Source organism: Trachemys scripta, chromosome 8, assembly GCF_013100865.1.
Source record: "Trachemys scripta elegans isolate TJP31775 chromosome 8, CAS_Tse_1.0, whole genome shotgun sequence".
In the NCBI taxonomy this organism is placed as follows: domain Eukaryota; kingdom Metazoa; phylum Chordata; order Testudines; family Emydidae; genus Trachemys; species Trachemys scripta.
The window spans coordinates 35,944,714-35,967,195 of record NC_048305.1 but is presented as its reverse complement, the minus strand read 5'-3'; the positions used below and the strand labels follow the sequence as shown (position 1 = coordinate 35,967,195).

The 22,482-nt window shown below is 47.6% G+C and overlaps 1 protein-coding gene across 4 annotated transcripts in view; it reads left to right on the top strand.

The window, feature by feature from the left end:
• The window catches only part of NRG2 (neuregulin 2), a 331,862-nt gene that overhangs the window by 29,163 nt on the left and 280,217 nt on the right, over window positions 1-22,482 (top strand). The window contains exon 3 of one of the 4 annotated variants that reach the window (XR_004646759.1): window positions 990-2,843. The exons of the other annotated variants lie outside the window; for them this stretch is intronic. The gene's annotated coding sequence lies outside the window, so the exon portion shown is untranslated. Of the gene's footprint in view, window positions 1-989; window positions 2,844-22,482 lie in introns of those variants that run through there. 4 annotated transcript variants of the gene reach the window in all.

Genomic DNA, 22,482 nt, shown 5'->3' with positions numbered 1-22,482 from the left:
GATCAGCTACAACATCACCGGTTCATTCACTGCACATCCACCAATGTTATATATGCCATCATGTGCCAGCAATGCCCCTCTGCTATGTACATTGGCCAAACTGGACAGTCACTACGTAAAAGGATAAATGGATACAAGTCAGATATTAGGAATGGCAATATACAAAAACCTGTAGGCGAACACTTCAACCTCCCTGGCCACACAATAGCAGATGTAAAGGTAGCCATCTTACAGCAAAAAAACTTCAGGACCAGACTCCAAAGAGAAACTGCTGAGCTTCAGTTCATTTGCAAATTTGACACCCATCAGATCAGAATTAAACAAAAACTGTGAATGGCTAGCCAACTACAAAAGCAGTTTCTCCTTCCTTAGTGTTCACACCTCAACTGCTAGCAGAAGACCTCACCCTCCCTGATTGAACTAACCTTGTTATCTCCAGACTGATTCTTGCCTACATATTTATACCTGCCTCTGGAAATTTCCATTACATGCATCTGACAAAGTGGGTATTCATCCATGAAAGCTTATGCTCCAATACATCTGTTAGTCTTAAAGGTGCGACAGGACTCTCTGTTGCTTTGTACAGATACAGACTAACATGGCTACCCCTCTGATACTTAATATTACCTGTGTTGCTGCTGACCATTTTTAGCATAATAGTCAGTTAATGGGCATGTCCCACAATTCCAAACTCACCTACACCTCCTCGTGGCCAAAAGTCTCTTATGTCTCTTACCCAGCCGCCAGTTGGCTAGCAGGTCTGACAAGTTCTGTACCGCATGGTCAGTCCAAACATCTATGGCATGCTGAAAATGTGAGAATGGCATAAAATAAATGGAATCTGAAAATAAATAACATTGGGCCACTGTACTAAGGGCAGTGTTAATTTTCATATTTAATTAGAAATCTCCCTTTTATGTTCATCTGAAGCTGTCGTAGAATTTCCCTCAGATTGCTGCAGAAACAAGGCACTTTGCTTTTTCTTTTAGATCCAGCTTTCCCCAAAGCTCACAGGGCCTTCAAACTAAAGGAGTAAAATGACAACAGTCAGAAATGATTGACCAAAGATCTTCAGGAAGCTTGTGAGCTCTGACTAGATTGCAATGGATTATCTCCCTATTTTTTTTTTTTTTTTTTTTTGCAACTGACAGGGACTTGGCATTAAAGCTATTTTATCTGTGTCGTAACAAACTATTTGGTGGAAAAAACGTTGGTGGTTCCAGATGAAGCAAGAGCTACACAAACTCAGTGCTGTTTCTTTTTTAGTGAGTGCAGAGAGGAGTCACAAGCAGAATTAAAATGCAGAGTTTTCTCCTGCTAATACAAGGTGCAGTATCAGGGAGGCATGGCTTTGTTTTACTTGGACCAGAAAGCTGTCTTCATTGGAGCAAAAATCTAAACAAATATAATTTGAAAACTTATCTACATGCCACATCCACAATAGTGGGTGACCTGACTTGTGAGTCCACTATAGATAATATTGTGGTGAAAGACATGGAACCTAGACTACACAGCCATATAATGTTATATCAGAGATTTTAGTATACCTAGAGCACTCTCTTACCATTCTAGATACATATTTCCTATTGAGATATCAAAACAATATTGATTTTTACAATTGGTCACTGGACTTTTTTAGTAACTTTACTATTGTGTATTATTATGCCATGGACTTGTTTTACAATAACTGTTTGCTTCAATTGTTCTTCTTTAGATACTAATTTTCATATTTTCTTTTATTCGGGTGGTATTGTTTCCTTGCATCTTTCTTTCATTTCCTTGACCAGAGAGGGATATGTTCATGTTTATAAAGCAGAATGTAATTTTACAGGATTTAACTAGGAATCTTTCTTTATCATCAATCTTAATCCTGATTGTGATTTTTCAAAAATTCCAAATAAAGAAACAGCATCACCTCTTAAGCAAATAAAAATGGACTTTTCAGTCTCATCCCAAATAGTGAAACTAAAAATCTAAGGGAGACTGATAGGATTTCATCTCCTATTCTGCCAAAGCAAGAGTAGTAAGTAGTGACTGAAGAAGTTATACCGGTCATAGTGCATGCACAATTTAGAAAAACACTGGAGATAATGGAGAAGCCAATTTTAAGAAATACAGATTAAGAATGGCCATATCATCAGGGTAGTGAGATCATAAGTGAAATCTAAGACCTTGAAAGAAAAAAAAAAAATGGACACGTGCCCATCCAGTGGAAAATGCCACAACCTTTTAGCTCCTAATGTCTCGGAGAAGTTTACATCACACCATTCACACATGCATTCAGAACTATAGCTGGTCAGGAATAAAGAGAAACTACCAGGAAGGCTGTGGGGAGAAAAAAGAATCAGACAGCAAGTGACAGACAAAGCCAGTGAGTGGACAGGGGTGCATGACGAAGTGGTCCGTCACTGAGCGTGACTGCTGATTGGCTGGAGTTTAATAGAAGTGGGGCTAAGAAGCTATAAAACATATCCTAGCTGTGAGTCAGTCTGGCCTGGGAGCTTGGCTTAGACACAGGGCCCTTCTAGCTTTGTACGACTTAGGCATGGTCTACACTAGACGCCTTTGCCACTATATAGTTATGCTGGTTTGGGGTGACACAACTGCATCTGTTCCCCTCAGGCACACGTTCAGGCCTTCACCTTTCCAGCTATTGCCATTCTTGGGCAGAAACGGTCTCTTTCCCTCCTGACCGGGGCATTTCCAGTATGCACAGTTGCCGGCCTACACTGTGAATCCCCCAAAAGGCAGACTGCCTCACCAGGCCTGCTATGTCTTCCTTCCCCAGAGGCTGAAAACAGCATAATTGCCACAGTTAAGTTACCACACAGCTCTTTCTAAGCAAGCACATTTATTCTTAAGGTAAAAGCATTACAGAAGAATCCTATTAAAACAATAAAAAAAACTATATACATGCTAATAAGCTCACCAGAGATCACCCCAACTCCATTAAGGGCTCTGGCAGGTGAACAGTCCTTCAAACCCCACTGAGGGTTTTCCTGTGGTTACAAGTTCATAACTGCCTGCGCTCAGAACAAAAACCTTGGTGAGTTAGTGCTTTATACCCTTTGGGTCTTTGATCTGTCCCCATGGAACAAGTGGTCAACAGACAAAGTTCCCTTTCTCAGGGTGAAGATACAAAAGGCTGAGTTCTTGCATAAGCAGAGGAGTTACATTTACTTACACCTCCCCCTAGGGATTTTCCCCCAAATCCACGGAACTTAAATTTCACATTGTTTCAACTAGCCCTTTGAAGTTCATAACATGGTCCCCATAACATGGCCCCATTAGCCATGTTTCCACCCTAGAGGCATTGCACGCAATCCCACAATAACTCATAAACATTTGCATTTTTAATACAATGAACTCTTATAAAATACTTAAACCTAATTCAGTCAGGTCTGTCCATGATATTGCAGGAAATTGCTATCTGTCACAAAGGGGAGTGATTTTTGTACCAGCAACAGACCTAGTGTAGATGCAGTTATATAGGCAAAAAGTACTTTTCCCAGTATAGTTCAGGAACTGGTATAAGATATACTCACAATAGAGTGTTTTTATGGATTTCAGATGCGTCTCCCCTAGGAGGGTTTGCCAGTATAGCTACACCGGTACAGCTACCCTTGCTAACTCTTTCCAGTGTAGACAAGGCCTATGTTGGCCTGGGAAGCATACTTTAGAGAAGAATTCTTTTTGGCTTTGGAGGATTTCATTGACCTGGGAATGACGTTCGCCTTGGAGCCTGACTTCAATTGAGACCTGCTCCATTTACAAAAGACTCAGTTTAGCCTGGGAATTGAGGCTTGGCAGTGGCTGGATTTAGTCTGGGATGGTTTAACCCAGCTGGGGAAACTGGGCTTAGACAGAGGCTCGTGCCAGACTGAAAAGACTTTATTTAGCTTTGACAAAGACTTGTTCTAATTCTGAGGTTTCTTCCTTTCTGTATGGAACTGTATGGGAATCTTTTCAATCTAAGCCCTGGTCTACACTATGGGGTTAGGTCAAATTTAGCTGCGTTAGGTCGATTTTAAAATGAATGCGTCTACACAACCAACCCCGTTCTGTCGACCTAAAGAGCTCTTAAAATCGACTTCTGTACTCCCTGGCGAGGAGAGTAGCACTAAAATCGACCTTGTTGGGTCGAATTTGGGATAGTGCAGATGCAATTCGACGGTATTGGCCTCCGGGAGCTATCCCAGAGTGCTCCATTGTGACTGCTCTGGACAGCACTTTCAACTCCAATGCACTAGCCAGGTACACAGGAAAAGCCATGGGAAATTTTGAATTTCATTTCCTGTTTGGTCAGTGTGGCGAGCTCAGCAGCACAGGTGACCATGCAGTCCCCCCAGAATTGCAAATGAGTTCCAGCATGGACTGAAAGGGAGACACTGGATCTGATCGCTGTATGGGGAGAAGAATCTGTGCATGCAGAACTTCGATCAAAACAAAGAAATGCTAATATATTTGCCAGAATCGCACAGGGCATGATGGAGAGAGGCTACAACAGGGACACACAGCAGTGCCACGTGAAAGTTAAGGAGCTCAGGCAAGCCTACCAAAAGACAAAGGAGGCAAACGGTCACTCCGGATCAGCGCCCCAGACATGCCGCTTCTATGATCAGCTGCATGGCATTCTGGGGGGGTGAACCCTACCACTACCCTGCCACTCCCATGGACACCTGCAAGGGGGAGTCTCACGCAACAGAGTGGAGGATGAGGAAGAGGAGGAGGAGGAGCAGCAGGCAAGCGGTGAATCCGGTGAATCCATTCTCCTCAGCAGCCAGGGCCTTTTCATCACCCTGGAGCCAATACCCTCCCAAGGCAGGATCCCCGACCCTGAAGCCGGAGAAGGCACCTCTGGTGAGTGCACATTTGTAACTACAGTACAGGGTTTTAAAGCAATAGTGTTTAATGTTTGATTTGCCCTGAAGAATTGGGATGCATTCGCAGCCAGTACAACTACTGGAAAAGTCTGTTAACGTGTCTGGGGATGGAGTGGGAATCCTCCAGGCACATCTCCATGAAGCTCTCCTGGAGGTACTCTGAAAGCCTTTGCAGAAGGTTTCTGGGAAGGGCTGCTTTATTTTGTCCTCCACGGTAGGACACTTTACCACACTAAGCCAGTAGCAAGTAGTCTGGAATCATTGCAGCACAAAGCATGGCAGCGAATGGTCCTGGGTTTTGGTCGCATTCAAGCAACATTCGGTCTGTATCTTTCTGTGTTAACCTCAGGAGAGTGATATCGTTCATGGTCACCTCATTGAAATAAGGGAATTTTTGTAAGGGAACATTAAAAGGACCCTGTTCATGCTGGGCTGTTTGCGCTTGGCTAAAAGGAATCATCCCAGAGAATAGCCACACAGAATAGCCACACAGCTGGGAGGTGTGTGCTGTACATCCACCCGAAAATGGCAGCCCCTCCTTTTAAATGTGAAACCCAACCGGCAGTGCTTGCTAACGGAAAGGACGGCACTGCAGTTTGAAACCATTCTCACATATTATGAAGGCGTAAGAAGCCAACCCCGCGTACCAAAACCATGGCTGCCTGAAAAACAAATTCTGTTGCCCAGCCGTTTGTGATGTGTCACCATATTGGCAGGTGCTCAATATAAAAGGCAAAATGTGACCTTGTACCTAAAGCACATGTGCTGTCTGCTCTGAATTGCTTGATTCACTGTGAAAGAGTCTCCCTTTTGTTCTCAGAAATGTATCATCTTAAATTTTACACTCCCTTTTTATCTCCACCCAGGTGCAAATGTTTCTATGCTCCCTCTATCATTTCCGTCCCTGAGTTTATCGCAGATTAGAAGGCGAAAAAAACGCACTCGCGATGACATGTTTTCTGAGTTCATGAAGTCCTCCCGCACTGATAGGGCACAGCTGAATGCATGGAGGCATTCAGTGGAAGAGGCCAGGAAAGAATTGAGTGAGTGTGAAGAGCAGAGGCAGGAGGCGATGCTGAGGCTAATGGGGGAGCAAACGGACATGATGAAATGTCTGTTGGAGCTGCAGGAAAGCCAAAAAGAGCACCGACCCCCGCTGCATTCATTGTATAACCGCCTGCCCTCCTCCCCAAGTTCCATATCCTCCTCACCCAGACACCCAAGAACACGTGGGGGGAGGCTCCGGGCACCCAGCCACTCCACTCCAGAGGATGGCCCAAGCAACAGAAGGCTGTCATTCAAACAGTTTTGATTTGTAGTGTGGCTACAATAAGCAATGTGGCCTTGTCCTTCCCTCCCCCTGGGATACCTTGTCAGTTATCTCATTTTTTTTTTTAATTAATAAAAGAATTATTGCATGGTTTCAAAACAATAGTTACTTTATTTTGAAGGGGGAGGGTGGTTGGCTTACAGGGAATTAAAATCAACAAAGGGGGCAGGTTTGCATCAAGGAGAAACACACACAACTGTCACACCGTAGCCTGGCCAGTCATGAAACTGTTTTTCAAAGCCTCTGGGATGTGCAGTGTGCCTAGCTGTGCTCTTCTAATTGCCCTGGTGTCTGGCTGCCCAAAATTGGCCACCAGGCAATTTGCCTCAACCTCCCACTCCGCCATAAACGTCTTCCCCCTTACTCTCACAGATATTATGGAGCAGCAATAACAGCAAGCAGCAATAACAATGGGAATGTTGGTTGCACTGAGGTTTAACCTAGTCAGCAAACAGCGCCAGCGAGCTTTTAAACATCCAAAGGCACATTCTACCACCATTCTGCACTTGCTCAGCCTATAGTTGAACTGCTCCTTACTACTGTCCAGGCTGCCTGTGTAAGGCTTCATGATCCATAGGAGCAAGGGGTAGGCTGGGTCCCCAAGGATAACTATTGGCATTTCAACATCCCCAACAGTAATTTTCTGGTCTGGGAAGTAAGTCCCTTCTTGCAACTGCTCAAACAGCCCAGAGTTCCTAAAGATGCGAGCATCATGCACCTTTGCCGGCCATCCCATGTTGATGTCGGTGAAATGTCCCTTCTGATCCACCCGTGCTTGCAGCACCATTGAGAAGTACCCCTTGTGGTTTACGTACTGGTTGGCAAGGTGTTCCGTTGCAAAGATAGGGATATGTGTTCCGTCTATCGCCCTACCACAGTTAGGGAACCCCATTGCAGCAAAACCATCCACTATGACCTGCACATTTCCCAGAGTCCCTACCCTTAGTAACAGAATGTTAGTGATTGCATTGGCTACTTGGATCACAGCAGCCCCCACAGTAGACTTGCCCACTCCAAATTGATTCCAGACTGACTGGTAGCAGTCAGGTCTTGCAAGTTTCCACAGGGCTATCACCACTCGCTTCTCAACTGTCAGGGCAGCTCTCATCTTGGTATTCCTGCGCTTCAGGGTGGGGGAAAGCAACTCACAAAGTTCTAGGAAAGTAGCCTTATGCATGCAAAAGTTTCACAGCCACTGTGAATCGTCCCATACCCGCAACACTATGCGGTCCCACCAGTCTGTGCTTATTTGAATCGGCATTCCACTGTATCAACCAGCCCCAGTGCCACCATGATGTCCCAATTGCCACAGCCTGTGCTTTCAGGAACATCTGTGTCCATGTCCTCATCACAATCATCCTTGTGCTGGCGTCTCTTAGCCCAGTTCTGCACATACTCCAGGATAATGCGCGAGGTGTTTACAATGCTCACAACAGCAGCAGTAAGTTGAGCGGGCTCCATGCTTGCCGTGGTATGGCATCTGCACGGGTAACCCAGGAAAAAAGGCATGAAACGATTATCTGTCATTGCTTTCACAGAGGGAGGGAGGGAGGGGCAACTGACGACATGTGAGGCCTATTGGTGAGGCCTCATCTGGAATACTGTGTCCAGTTTTGGGCCCCACACTACAAGAAGGATGTGGAAAAATTGGAAAGAGTCCAGCGGAGGGCAACAAAAATGATTAGGGGTCTGGAGCACATGACTTATGAGGAGAGGCTGAGAGAACTGGGATTGTTTAGTCTCCAGAAGAGAAGAATGAGGGGGGATTTGATAGCAGCCTTCAACTACCTGAAGGGGGGTTCCAAAGTGGATGGAGCTCGGCTGTTCTCAGTGGTGGCAGATGACAGAACAAGGAGCAATGGTCTCAAGTTGCAGTGGGGGAGGTCCAGGTTGGATATCAGGAAAAACTATTTCACTAGGAGGGTGGTGAAACACTGGAATGCATTACCTAGGGAGGTGGTGGAGTCTCCTTCCTTGGAGCTTTTTAAGGCCCGGCTTGACAAAGCCTTGGCTGGGATGATTTAGCTGGGAATTGGTCCTGCTTTGAGCAGGGGGTTGGACTAGATGACCTCTTGAGGTCCCTTCCAACTCTGATATTCTATGATTCTATGATTCTATGTACCCAAAACCACCTGCAACAGTGTTTTTGCTCCATCAGGCATTGGGAGCTTAACCCAGAATTCCAATGGGTAGCAGAGACTGCGGGAACTGTGGGATAGCTACCCACAGTGCATCGCTCCGTAAGTCAATGCTAGCCATGGTATTGAGGACGCATTCCGCTGACTTAATGCGCTTAGTGGGGACATACACAATTGACTGTATAAAATCTATTTCTAAAAATCGACTTCTATAAAATTGACCTAATTTCGTAGTGTAGACATACCCTAAGTTACTTCAATTCCTACAGGAGCTAAAATTAAAAAAGTATATTCTTCTAATGCTCCTGAATCTATCTTTCTGCTTCTCCCCCCTCCACAGTTTCTTGAGTCTACAACTCACAGTTCACATATGTTTGACTACTGAACAGAATAATGGGACTAAACTCCCCAAATGGTCTCTGTTTTGTGCACATGAAAAACTTGTGTATGCTCTTGTGTGCATCTTTCCAATACTACACTAATGTGCCTTGCTATCTAGCCTCAGTGATGGCATATTTTGTGAGAGAGAAATGTTGCTTTCCCTGGTAATTTGCATTCTCCTAGTATCCATGGTTTGCCAATCCTACTGTGGGGATATTCTTCCCAGGCAGACTGCAGAGCAAAATCAGATTAATTGTTGTTCAGCATGGGGTTAACTTTCTTCTTGTTGGACCCATGTTAGGGTGGCAGTTTTCCAAAGCTGGAAATCTTAATACATGTCTTAGACACTGGAGTTATGTCTCTAATGAACACATGGAATATTTGAAGAGAACCATGAAACTATTCCAAGTAGGATGACAAGCTGAATAACACACTGTGTTCAAATTTGGGTATGGACTGAAATATTGGACATAGGTACCAGGGAACAAACTAGGGTGACCAGATGTCCCGATTTTATAGGGACAGTCCTGATATATGAGACTTTTTCTTAAATAGGTGTGTCACAGGGTACACACAGGTTTCCACTCTCTGGTGCCTGTGCCCTGTGTTGGCTGGTTAAAATAAAGAGTCCCCATGCCTTCTTTGGTGCTTCACCCTTGTGTCTTTATTTATAGTGCAACAGTGTTATCTCCCTTTTTCCCCCAGCGGCTATCCCCAGTCAGACCTTCCCAGGGTCTCCTGGCCCATGAGGCTGCTTTCCTTTGGTGAGGAGACAGAGGGTACGTCTATACTTACTTCCTGGTCCGGATGTAAGCAATCGATCTTCTGGGATCGATCCCGGAAGTGCTTGCCGTCGACGCTGGTACTCCAGCTCAGCGAGAGGAGTACGCGGCATCGACGGGGGAGCCTGCCTGCCGCGTCTGGACCCGCGGTAAGTTCGGACTAAGGTACTTCGAATTCAGCTACATTATTAACGTAGCTGAATTTGCGTACCTTAGTCCGAAGTGGGGGGTTAGTGTGGACCAGGCCAGAGACGTAACCCTTCTATCCCCTCCCATGCTAGTCTCCCGACTGAGCTTTCCCCTGGGCTTTTATAGCCGTCCTCCTCTTCAGCCCAGCTGTCGCTACTTAACTCAACTCATAGCATTGAGCCAGCCCTCGTTAGGGCTTGCAGCTGGGCTCCCACACCTGGCCTCCCTATCAGAAATTAGGGCCTCACCAGCATTTTAGCAGGGCATTCAAGGGGTTTACCTCTGGCCTGCCACAAGGTGCCAGGGCCACCCAGAGGGGGGGGCAAGTGGGGCAATTTGCCCCAGGCCCTGGCCCCGCAGGGGCCCCCATGAGAGTTTTTCGGGGCCTCTGGAGTGGGGTCCTTCACTTGCTCCGGGGGCCCCAGAAAACTCTCGTGGGGCCCGGGCCTCCGAAGCTTTTTCCGCTCCGGGTCTTTGGCAGCAATTCGGCGGCAGGGGGTCCTTCCGCTCCAGGACCTGCCGCCGAAGTGCCCTGAAGACCCGTGGTGGGGGATCCTTCCACCCCAGGACCCGCCGCCGAAGCGCTGGGTCTTTGGCGGCAATTTGGCGGTGGGGGAGACCCCAGACCCCCTGAATCCTCTGGGCAGCCCTGCAAGGTGCCTATTACCCCCCATCCCTGTCCTGATTTTTCACACTTGCTATCTGGTCACCCTGGAACAAACAGATAAGAGAAAATGGCTGTGTTTTGTCCCCCTTATCTGTGTCTGCAAAACCTATGGTAGAATGTAACCAATAGTGAATACGTGTCCCAGGGAGGGAAAGTTTTCTGAATAAAATGATTTACATTTTCTCATAAGAACACAGCTTTTTAGCCTGCGATCTGGGTGACTGTTCTCTAATGCATTTTGAAGGAGTTACACCTTTTTGGCTTTGTGAACCTTTGTGATGCGTACTATAAGCCATTTAGCTATAGATCTTTTCAAGGCTTCCTTCGCTTTAATTGCCAAGTGGCAGAGAGCAGAAAGATGGGTTTCAGGGAGGATTTTATGCTTTTGGTGTAAGTTTTGATTACTCTTTGAACATCAAGCATGAGCCTGCTTCCTTTGCCTTCAGAGGTTTAACATCTGGCAGCAGGATGGAATGATAATATCCTCTCACCTAGAGAAAAAGCTTTCTGCTGAGGAGCAAAGGCTAGATCAGTCCTTAAACCATGCTGTCCTCTTTATGGAAGAGGCAGAGCTGGTCTCTGTGGACAGAGCCACTAGTTCTGTATTTCTTCTAGTAGCAATGATCACAAAGGATACTTCAGTGGAAAGGAAACTAGAGAACTGTACTCAGGATGTTGAATGATGAGCTGAATAGGGCTCTGAGGACCAAGCTAAGGTTCCAGATGAGTCGTTTTTGACTGATGTTTGACCAGGGTCGGCTCTGGCTTTTTTGCCGCCCCAGGCAAAAAAACCTCCGCTGCTCCCCGCCCCCCAGCGGGGAGCGCGGCACGGGAGGGCGCCGAGCCCGGCCATGGCCCCGCTCTCCCTGGCTGGCCGGAGCGCCGCGGGGAGGGTGGCGAGCCCGGCGTGGGCCCTGCTCTCCCCAACCCACCGGAGCACCAGGAGGAGGGCGGCCCCACTCTCCCCAGCCGGCCGGAGTGCCGGGGGAGGGCAGCCCCGCTCTCCCTGGCCGGCCGGAGCACCGGGGGAGGGCGGCGAGCCTGGCCGCGGCCCTGCTCTCCCCGACCGGCCGGAGCGCCGGGAGGAGGGCGGAGAGCCCGGCCACGGCCCCGCTCTCGGGCCGGAGCACCACCGGGCACCCCAACAGCCCCAGTATGTTTAAAACAAAAACAAAAAAAACCCAACCCTGAGCGCCGCCCCCCTCCAGGTGCCGCCCCAAGCACATGCTTGGTAGGCTGGTGCCTGGAGCCGGCCCTGTGTTTGACACTGCTTTTAAGACTCTCTTGACTGACAAATGAGACACAAGCCTTCGGGAACTGGTCTCTAGCCTAAATGATGATCCACTTGGGAGAGACTGTAAGAAACATTTGATTTTGGTGTGATTTGCTTATTTGAATGCCAGTGATTGAATTGTAGCCATATCCTTGAATAGGATCTATTTGCTGTGTCTTTTCTGTAGGCCAGCAGTGACTCTTCTGGAGCATCCTTTTGGGTTAACTTTCACTCTCAGCTTCCAAGTTGCTAGATAGTGTCTTCTTGGCTCTGGGTGCAAATTGACTCAGTTCATCCAGTCAAGGTAGATCTCTCCTACCCCACTCCATTATTTCTTCTTACACTAGAGCACTCCAGTGGTGAAAAATCCATCACCCCTTTGGCCCACAGGGTCCCCCAGCTTTTCCCTGGATCTCCTGGTTAAGGGTGTGTTGGGAGAAAATGGGCGGGCTTTGTTCTTCATCATAAAAAAGAAAAGGCCACTGCCACATGCCCAGATCTGAATCCCAGATTCTCCACACCCCAAACTTGTTCTCAGTGTTTTGGATTCATATTTGGGCCAGGTGGGCAGAAGCCAGAAGGAATTGCCAGTGATTCAGAACAGCTTCCCTCTAGACAGAAGAGATCCAAGATCCAACACTCAAAAGAGCAGGCTTGATACTAGCTCTTTAGCTTCTACGTTACTTTCCTCTACTTCATGAGAGGAGAACTCTAGCCAGGACCTAGTACTGTGGGGTCAGAGGATGCTACTGTAGGTGAGGTAAGGGCTAGGGACAGATTTTGCATGCTGGTGTTAGAAGCAGCATCAGTTATGGGCTCATTGGTGACTCCCTAGGTGCCAGGGGTTATGGGGTTATACCAGTAAGTGTTCTGTTTGGGGTTGCAAATGGGGTGGGGAGAACTGGATTGGGGTGGGGGTGGAGGGGCAGACCTTTATCAATCCCCCTATCTGTGTGTACTAACACAGTGTGGGATTGGGGAAGGACTGATGGAGAGTTGAGGGCTGCTGCTTTCTGTGCTCCAGTAGCTGCCTGGGCATATCAGCAATGGATGTTGTGGAATCTGCAGCCTCCTTAGAGTGGCAGCCATGAAAGATAATGCTTTGCATGTGGCCTGTGTGTGGTGTACATTGATCATATGCATCTGTGCGGGTGATGTACAAGTCAGTTTCATTGGAGTCTCCCTGAGAGCAACATGTCTTTGGGTCTAGTCTCTAATGTTCTCTTGCTTGATTTCCACAGAGTGCTCCCGGCCCCATAGCATTCCATCAGTGACCTCATCCAGAGCAGGCTCTTATATTAGGGTCCCTGGAAAGCAGCAGGTGGAATGTGTGCCGTGACTCCTGGGACCAGGAGACGGGCTGTCAAAGGGAGGGATCCTAGGTGATGAGTCTGGAGGACAATACATGCTGGGGTGGTTGGATGAGGCTGGGAGTGGCATTTCTTGGCTAGGGGAAGTAGCAGATGGTTCCACTGGTTTTCATATGTGTCGCTGCACTCTTATGTGTAGACACCTGAGTCTCTGTTGAAGAAAAAGAACCTTGCCTGCTCAACTTGCCAGCAGCCAAGGTCCCCTCTTGAAGAGTGGATGACCCAGGAGATGTAACTGCCCTCTACAGCTCAGTCAGCAGCCAGCTCTGATGGGGACATAAGTGAACTGTTGGTGTTATAGCTAGAGCAACATCCAGGACACTGTGTCATGAATGAGGACAGGTAGGGTGGGGGAATAGTGCTAGGCAGTAGTTCTAGCATTGTGTCCTTTGTGAAAATGAGGTTAGGCAGGAACCTTTAAATTAAGCTCCCCCCTCCATATGTGGTGATTATCATTTGTTATTTGTATTCTGGTAGCACCCAGGGGTCCATTGTGCTAGACTCTCTAAACACACATAGCAAAGAGATGGTCCCTGCCCCTGCACGTGCCACGCACTGGTGCTCTCTATGGTAATTGACATACTGGCTTAATCTCTGCCTGGCCATTGCTGGGGTGTCTTGATCCCCACTTTTTCAGATGGTGCATAGGGGCTGCCCTTTTTTCTGTGGGGCTAGTCCAGGGGCTGATGCCCTCTGACTTGCTGTGCCCTGCAGCCCAGCCAAGCACGCTGCCAGGGTTTTGGCTCTATCCTGCAAGTCTCCATTCTTTTATGTAATGTTCTCAATTTGCCAGCTGGAGCCAGTGACTGCATTGTTGAGGATCTACCTGTCCCCCACCCTCCAGCTGTTCTGGGGCTGCAAAGATGTTCTGGCTCTGTGGGTCCAGCAGCAGGTTCCAATGGGAGCAGGTTACCTCCAGTATGAGAGAAAGACCAGCATCATCTGTGAAACTGGGCTTTCTCCTTCTCCCTTCTGCCCATTGGGCAACTGCACTGTTCACCCTGGTCCCCATCCCTGAGTCTAACCCACTGCCTGGCCTTCACCCTGCTCCACTACCTACCCATGCAGTCGCAGCAGCAGCCACCCTGCCCCAGTCAGAGATCTCTGGAAATCCCCTCCGTGATGTTTTGGGGTTCATCTAGGCCAGGAAGGGGTTCAATCAATGTCTGCCTTGTAGCCCTGGCTGTCTTGTGTCTAAGCAGCTTTAGTTCAGAGCTCTGACCCCAGCAGCCTACCAGCAGTTCGCAAGCCTCACTCACGCTTTGCCCAACCTGGTTACTCCTTGCCGGCTGACCTTAGTACCCTGCCAGCCATGAATTTTCCCCCAAATCGTCCTACTGCAGGGACCAGTCCCTCTCACTCAGCCCTCACAAAAACAGTGATAGCTTCGCTGCCTCTACAGAGACAGTTAAACATTCCAACCTGTCAGCTGTCTGGCAGCAAACCCTTTACTGATCTTAGCCAGTACTGATGATCTATAATGAAAGCAAAACAAGTTTATTAACAAAAAAGCCTGGATTAAGTGATACCGAGTAAAAGAGAGAAAGGTAGAGATAGTTGCAAGCAAATAAAAGTGAAAACCCACATTTAAAAGACTAAAACTTATTCTAGCAAGATGTGGTCTTTGTTCAAGATAGTTTCTCTCACCCCAGTCATCTTTCCAGCTTTTCACTGGCCAGCCTGGTCAGGACCCTTCACAGAAATCAAATCACTTGGTTTCTTTGTCTCCTTAAAGTGAAGGATAAAGATGGAGTCTCTCGCTGTCCCGTATATTCCCAAAGGAATTGTCTGTCCTAAAAGTCAGAAAGGCCTCCTGCGGATTCACTCTCCGGTGTGTCTCTGGGGTGCAGGAGCCATGTTAATTCTAGAGTTCAGGCTCAGGATAACCGCCGCTGGTTTAGCTCGATGGCTTTGTTTACAGCTAATATGTAAATTGAGATAAACCCACATTCCTTTGTGGAGGACAAACCTGTTTATCACCTTTACTTAGGCTAGGCCGTCTGGTCTTAACCATGTTCCAGTAACAGTACACAGAGCGAATGTGTTAATTTCATACATAACATTGTTATGTATATTTCACAGTGCTATTACTAACCAGTGTGTTAGTCAGTTTTCAAATGACACCTCATGAACATATTTTGTACAACTACAACTGCAGAAGTGTGTAGGTTGTGAACACAAGGGTGCGTAGGGTCACCCCTTCCCATCCCAGTATGCTAAGTGCTCCCACGTATGCAGAGCTGATTACCATATGCAAATGAGTTTGGGGTGAGGCCATGCAGGGCTGTACAATGTGGGGATTTGCATATCTGGGTCTGAAAATTCCACCTCCTCTCAGGAGCTCCCATGCGGGCTCTGTCTCTTATTACTGTATGTCACCAAACCATATTGGCCCTCAGTTAGTCCCAAGGGGGCTGCTGGGTGCTGAACACTTCTGAAAATCTGGTCCAATGAGTGTCCTGTAGTCCACGTAGATGCAGCTGATGTCTGCATGGACTGCAGATAGGTGATTAGCAGAGTTATTGCATTCTGTGACCTCTGCCACAGCACTGGCTATACAGCATTCCCATTCTGACCTCTGGCAGGACATCTGTGTGTGTGGCACAGACGGACAATGACCTTCTGAAACTATGGTTATCATGGCACGTGACTGGTGAATGCTGGAGGGAATCGGCCCATGGACCAGGGCCTCTGCTCATGATTGCACTGTGATTGGCAGGCAGTAAGGGTGAGGAATAAGGGACATCCTTAGATCCTTTGCTATATGTAATAAACTAGACATGTTTTTTCCCCAACCTATGTTTTCAAAGCCTGGAAGCCCTGGATTAACAAGCTCCTTGGGTCTGCACTCTGTGTTTACTGTGTGAGAGCACTGAGATTCCCAACTCTCTTCTCTGCTGTAGTCCACTGGCCTTATAGAACCCTGCTTATCAGCACACCTCCTGGCTATGCTATTGGCTCACCTGCACTATTCTCTACCATATCCCTGGATTGAAGAGGGGAAACTGAGGGCATGGCTACACTTGCAGATGTAGAGAGCTGAGTTAAATCCTCCTTCGGAAAGCACAGTAGGGAAAGCGCTGCAGTCTGTCCACACTGACAGCTTCAAATGCACTGGTGTGGCCACATCTGTGGCACTTGCAGCGGCATTGGGAGTATTGGGAGCAGTGCATAATGGGCAGCTATCCCAGCATACTGGTGATAGCAACGTGCTTTTCAAATGGGGGTGGGTGGGGTGGAGTGTGACAGGGACTGTGTTGTGTGTATGTGGGGGGAGAGAGAGTGGGTTTTTGGGGGACTGAGAGCATGTCAGCATGCTGTCTTGTAAGTTCAGACAGCAGCAGACCCCTCCTCCCCCCTGCACACAGAGGTCAGGTGACTTGCCCAGCACCACAAAATAAGTCAGCTGGGTATAGAACTGGAGCCAAATGGAGCAGTTGGAAATAATTCTTTGTTACTGGTGTAAAGCAAGGAAAAAGCAGCAAAATTAATCTACATTTTTGGGGGGTTCATAAAAATGTGAAATATTTTTCATTCTTGGTTTGGTGGGGGGGGGGGCGAATGGGTGAGGCAGAAGGCAGTGCTTTCCACTTCTTCCCTCCTACACAAAACAATGGTAAATTGGAACACAGACCAGGAGGAGAACTGGGGTGACAAGACTGGAAGTTGCTTTTGGAAATGTCCTGGACCTCCTGGGATCTTCCCTCTTTAATTGTTACTGCTGCTCTCAGAATGAGTTGCAGCTAGACTGTGTTGGGCAAGCATTTCCAGGGCTGACTGCACACTTACAATTAGCAGGGAGGAAAGGATGGGGGAAAAAGCAGCTCTCTGGTCGAAATCATACTAGAGAAAGTGAAACTTCTCCCACCTTTGGAAACCAGGTTCTACAAAACTTGGAGGAAAAAGGCTGGGTACCGGAGAGGAGACAAAATCAGGCAGTTTCCTCAAGCTGCTGCTTCTTCAAAGGGAAGAACCCCACCTCCCATGGACTGGGTAGGGGACCAATCCTGCAAGGTGGCAATATCCTCAGTTCCACTGACTTAGGCACTGAGCACCTCTCAGGATGAGGCCTTAAGTGCTTGGGGAAGAGGGGATTTCCTGGCCTCTGACTGCAAAGCATTAATTTGTTGTAACTAATTAGAAGTTTAAGAAGCGGGACTGCATGAGCTAAATTCTAGCAGGAAAGAAGAGAGTGTGACAAGGGGAACGATGGGTGCCCTAGATTTATTAGCATTTAGCCAAGGTCTCTAACTTTGTGGAAAACCCTCATCCTTAACAGACAGCGGGAGGACTATGTGTATACTAAGGGAGATTATGGATTAGATGGTGCATGGGAGTTTCCTGAATTTCACATGCTCACAATATATGGACTGGTCAGGATACCCAGGAGGGAGAAAGACAGGTGAAGTTCAAAGGACATATTTGTTGCTATGGTGTTCACAGAATCATAGAATTTCAGGGTTGGAAGGGACCTCAGGAGGTCATCTAGTCCAACCCCCTGCTCTAAGAAGGACCAATCCCCAACTAAATCATCCCAGCCAGGGCTTTGTCAAACCTGACCTTAAAAACCTCTAAGGAAGGAGATTCCATCACTTCCCTAGGTAACCCATTCCAGTGCTTCACCACCCTCCTAGTGAAATTTTTTTTCCTAATATCCAACCTAAACCTCCCCCACTGCAACTTGAGACCATTACTCCTTGTTCTGTCATCTGGTACCACTGAGAACAGTCTAGATCCATCCTCTTTGGAACCCCCTTTCAGGTAGTTAAAAGCAACTATCAAATCCCCCCTCATTCTTCTCTTCTGGAGACTAGACAATCCCAGTTCCTTCAGCCTCTCCTCATAAGTCATGTGCTCCAGCCCCCTAATCATTTTTGTTGCCCTCCGCTGGACTCTTTCCAATTTTTCCACATCCTTCTTGTAGTGTGGGGCCCCAAACTGGACACAGTACTCCAGATGAGGCCTCACCAATGTCGAATAGAGGGGAATGATCATGTCCCTCGTTCTGCTGGCAATGCCCCTACTTATACAGCCCAAAATGCCGTTAGCCTTCTTGGCAACAAGGGCCCACTGTCGATTCATATCCAGCTTCTCATCCACTGTAACTCCTAGGTCCTTTTCTGCAGCACTGCTGCCTAGCTATTCGGTCCCTAGTCTGTAGCAGTGAATGGGATTCTTCCGTCCTAAGTGCAGGACTCTGCACTTGTCCTTGTTGAATTTCATCAGGTTTCTTTTGGCCCAATCCTCTAATTTATCTCAGTCCCTCTGTATCCTATCTCTACCACTCCTCCCAGTTTAGTGTCATCTGCAAACTTGCCGAGAGTGCAGTCCATGCCATCCTCCAGAGCATTAATGAAGATATTGAACAAAACCGGCCTTAGGACCGACCCTTGGGGCACTCCGCTTGATACCGGCTGCCAACTAGACATGGAGCCGTTGATCACTACCCGTTGAGCCCGACAATCTAGCCAGCTTTCTATCCACCTTATAGTCCATTCATCCAGCCCATACTTCTTTAGCTGGCTGTCAAGAATACTGTGGGAGACTGTATCAAAAGCTTTGCTAAAGTCAAAGAATAACGCATCCAGTGCTTTCCCCTCATCCACAGTCCCAGTTATCTCCTCATAGAAGGCAATTAGGTTAGTCAGGCATGACTTGCCCTTGGTGAATCCATGCTGACTGTTCCTGATCACTTTCCTCTCCTCTAAGTGCTTCAGAATTGATTCCTTGAGGACCTGCTCCATGATTTTTCCAGGGACTGAGGTGAGGCTGACTGGCTTGTAGTTCCCCGGATCCTCCTCCTTCTCTTTTTTAAAGATGGGCACTACATTAGCCTTTTTCCAGTCATCTGGGACCTCCCCCGATTGCCATGAAGTTCATGGGCAAAGTTCCATGAAAGTGGCTTTACATGAAGCAACAAAAGTGCACATGCTTGCTGCTTTCCTTGGAAGTAAGGGAGAGCCCTAGTTTCCCTCCTGTTGCTTGCTGAGCATGTTCCTGCACAGGATGCTCTGTAGCAGGCGCTCTTGTGCACCGCACAGCCCAGCGTCAGCAAACCCCGACTCAGTTTGACAGTCACTACTCAGATTGTTCCTTTGGCTTCAGTGGCAGTAGTCAGCTGCATGAGGTCTGCAGGGTCATGCCCGTAATGAACATAAGAACATAAGAATGGCCATACTGGATCAGACCAAAGTTCCATCCAGCCCAGTATCCAGTCTGCTGACAGTGGCCAATGCCAGGTGCCCCAGAAGGAGTGACCCTAATAGGTAGTGATCAAGTGATCTCTCTCCTGCCATCCATCTCCACCCTCTGACAAACAGAGGCAAGGGAAACCATTCCTTACCCATCCTGGCTAATAGCCATTAATGGACTTAACCTCCATGAATTTATCTAGTTCTCTTTTAAACCCTGTTCTAATCCTAGCCTTCACATGAAGATTTAAAAGGAGAGAGGATGGCTGTAACACTGTTTGCTTGTAATCTTTGGGTCAAAATCTTCCGCCAGCTTCATTGACTTCAGCAGAGTTATGCCAGAAGAGAATTCGGCCCAAACTCCCTTTCTCTTTATTGGTCTAAAATAATGAGACTTTTCCCCCACGATGAATGTTTTTCTGGTGCTGTCAAAGATCGTTTCTGGAAAGGAAAGCTTTGTTAATGAGTTATGATTACATCACAACAGCAAAATTAAAGAGGTGAATTCTTGAAAAGCTGAACCCAAGAGTGCGTACGGTTCCTGCTGAGGCGTAAAGGGATGGGATGTTTATGTGCTAGTTACTCTGTGTTTCCTTAGGCCATCTTTCTCAAGTCTTAAATGTGGCAATTGGGGGTAGTTGTGACTCTTAATTCCTGGAAAGGAGGAGAAGTTTGACTGCTTGTGTCAGGAACCATGTCCTTCAGCTGTGGCTGCCCAGCCATCGGGCAGACAATGAGTGCAGCTGGGCCACAGCAAAATCACCTGATTGACTAAGGCAGTCAGGTGCCTTGCTCTTAAGCCCTGCAGCTGCAAAGGGTCAGTGACTGCTCAATGCACATGCCCATGGCTTATCTGCCTCCCTGTGCTTGCCTCACTCCAAGCCGTGCTCCTGCTCTTCTCCGCTCCAGCCTAGATCATGCTCTGCACCCAAGTTTGTTCCAGTCCTGTTCCAGCCTCACTCCTGCCTTCGAACCAGCCCTGCTCTTGCCTTCCCTTATTCCAGGTAATCTAGTTCTGACCCTCGGCTCTGACTGCTGGCTCCAACTCGGTCTCAACCCTTGGCTCTGGCATTTGGAGTCTGACATTGGTTCTGACCTTCAGCTTCGATCCCTGGCTCTGTCTGTGCCTTGGCGTTGGGCTCTGACATTTAGTCTGACTGCTAGGACTGACCACCTATGACCTGATCTCCTGACAGTTTGAGCTGCCCCTAAAAGGAAGGGATCATTCAGGGGGATAGAGGTCTGGTTCTGTGGGCATGGATCCCAACAAGACCAATGTCTCGTGCCGTACAGAAGTGGCCCTGCAAGTGCAAGCCATAGCACCTGCCACCCCAAACCTGAACTGAAGAGTCCACTGCTGGATAAATTCCCTAAGGAGATCAAGGATGATCTGGCATGGATGCAGCTCCTGCCAGGCCTCGACGATTTCATCAAATGCATCAAGATTGACAACTGTCTGATGGAGGACTACCAAGAGCAGTGCTCAGTCTTTCATGCCCCGCCAGTCACCCAGGACTTGCAGGGAAATGAGGCATTTGGTAACTAGAGAGGCAACCGGCCTGGACTTCTAAGAAGTCACATAAGCCCTGGTCCCTCTCTACACAGAAATATTGAATTCCCTACCAGAAGAGAACCCAGGAAAAGTTTTAATTTAGCCACAATCTTGGCCTTCCTTAAACTGGCTGAACCCCCTAAAGAATGGACCAACTTCACTACTAAACCTGGACTCAATGATTTTTAGCTAAAAATTACAGCAACAAGGCTGGAGAAAATTGTGGTCAAGAGACTAAATGAGCACCAGCTGCAGTTATGAAACCATGAGCACGTGCTGATAATGCAAAGACAATGAAACACAATAACTACCCAGAGGAACAGTAGCAGTAGATACAGAACATGCATGGAGCGGGGTAGAGTGAGAATTAAAGGGTAATGTCTGTCAAATTGGCTTTGGTCCCCAAAACTATATAACCAATACAATCAACTCAACAGTCTTTGATCTGTAAGGAGGCCCCAGTGTCCTACCTTCTCAGAGCACGTCCTACAGATCCTTTTTTATTATTTGTATTACAGTAGCGCCTAGAGGATCAATGGTGTTAGGTGCTGTACACAGAGAGACAGCCAGAGCCTGCCCTGAAGAGCCTGCAATCTAAATAGATAAGACACAGTGTTGGGGGGTGGGAGTGGGAGGGCAGAGGCAGAGAGATGAAGTGAGCTGCCTGTGGTCACAAAATTAGTCAGTGGAAGCAGTAGGAACAGAAATCATGTCTTCTAACAGTCCACTGTCCAGTCCAGTAGACAACACTGCCTCCTATTTGCTCATATTTCTAAACAGTCCCAGGGCATACACAATCAGCAACATTAATGCAGGCTAATTCCTTACCAGATGATGACATGTTAATCCAGTTCCAAAAACCCTTTCTAGTTTTGTTCATGGTACCAGCTGATTTTAGCTATTTGTGGCTACAAAATCCAGATCTTCTCTTGCCAATACCTTCATATGTGGTGTTCCTATTGAAATAAAAGGGAGTAGTACCAAGCATGCCGGACCGGCCTGTTAATGTTGCTTTAAAGAGCCTCACACTGTCCATTCAATATTTAGGACAATAAGAAAGCAAAAAGACTAGAAGCACGACATGGAATACACATCAGAAACATTAGGTGTTAATGGGCAGAACAGTTCCCTCTTAAAGCTAAGGGGTAGGACAAATACTGAGGGGAAATATAATGCCGTTTTATTAGCCTCCTTGCAGACTTTGCCATACTTCTTATACATTTATTTTTCTTTAAAAAGCTAGATGCATTGGGCCAATGGTATGTGTGATGAACTGGGACTGTTCTTACTGTGGTCTTTGAATGCTGACAGGGGAGCGTGGCTAGGATAGTCTGCATTGGGGGATGGGAGACTGACCAACGGAGAATACCTGAGCATGTAACATGAGAACCCAGGAAGGGGCTAGAGGCCAGGTGACACCTTTCCCCGGGAAACGGAACAAAGGCTGTGGGAAGGGTGGCTGAGGGGAGAGTTTCAGAAGCTGGCTGGTGACATGGCTGGGAGGCAGACGGGGCTCTGACCTCCCAAGGGGGCTAGGGTGCCCTGAGACCCTAAGATGGACCTAACTGAGGGGATCCTGTTCTCTGTGCCTGCAAGACCTGTCTTGGACTGTATTCCTGTCGTCTAAATAAACCTTCTGCTTTACTGGCTGGCTGAGAGTCATGGTGAATTGCAGGAAGTCGGAGGTGCAGGGCCTTGTGTCCCCCCACACTCCGTGACAGTATGT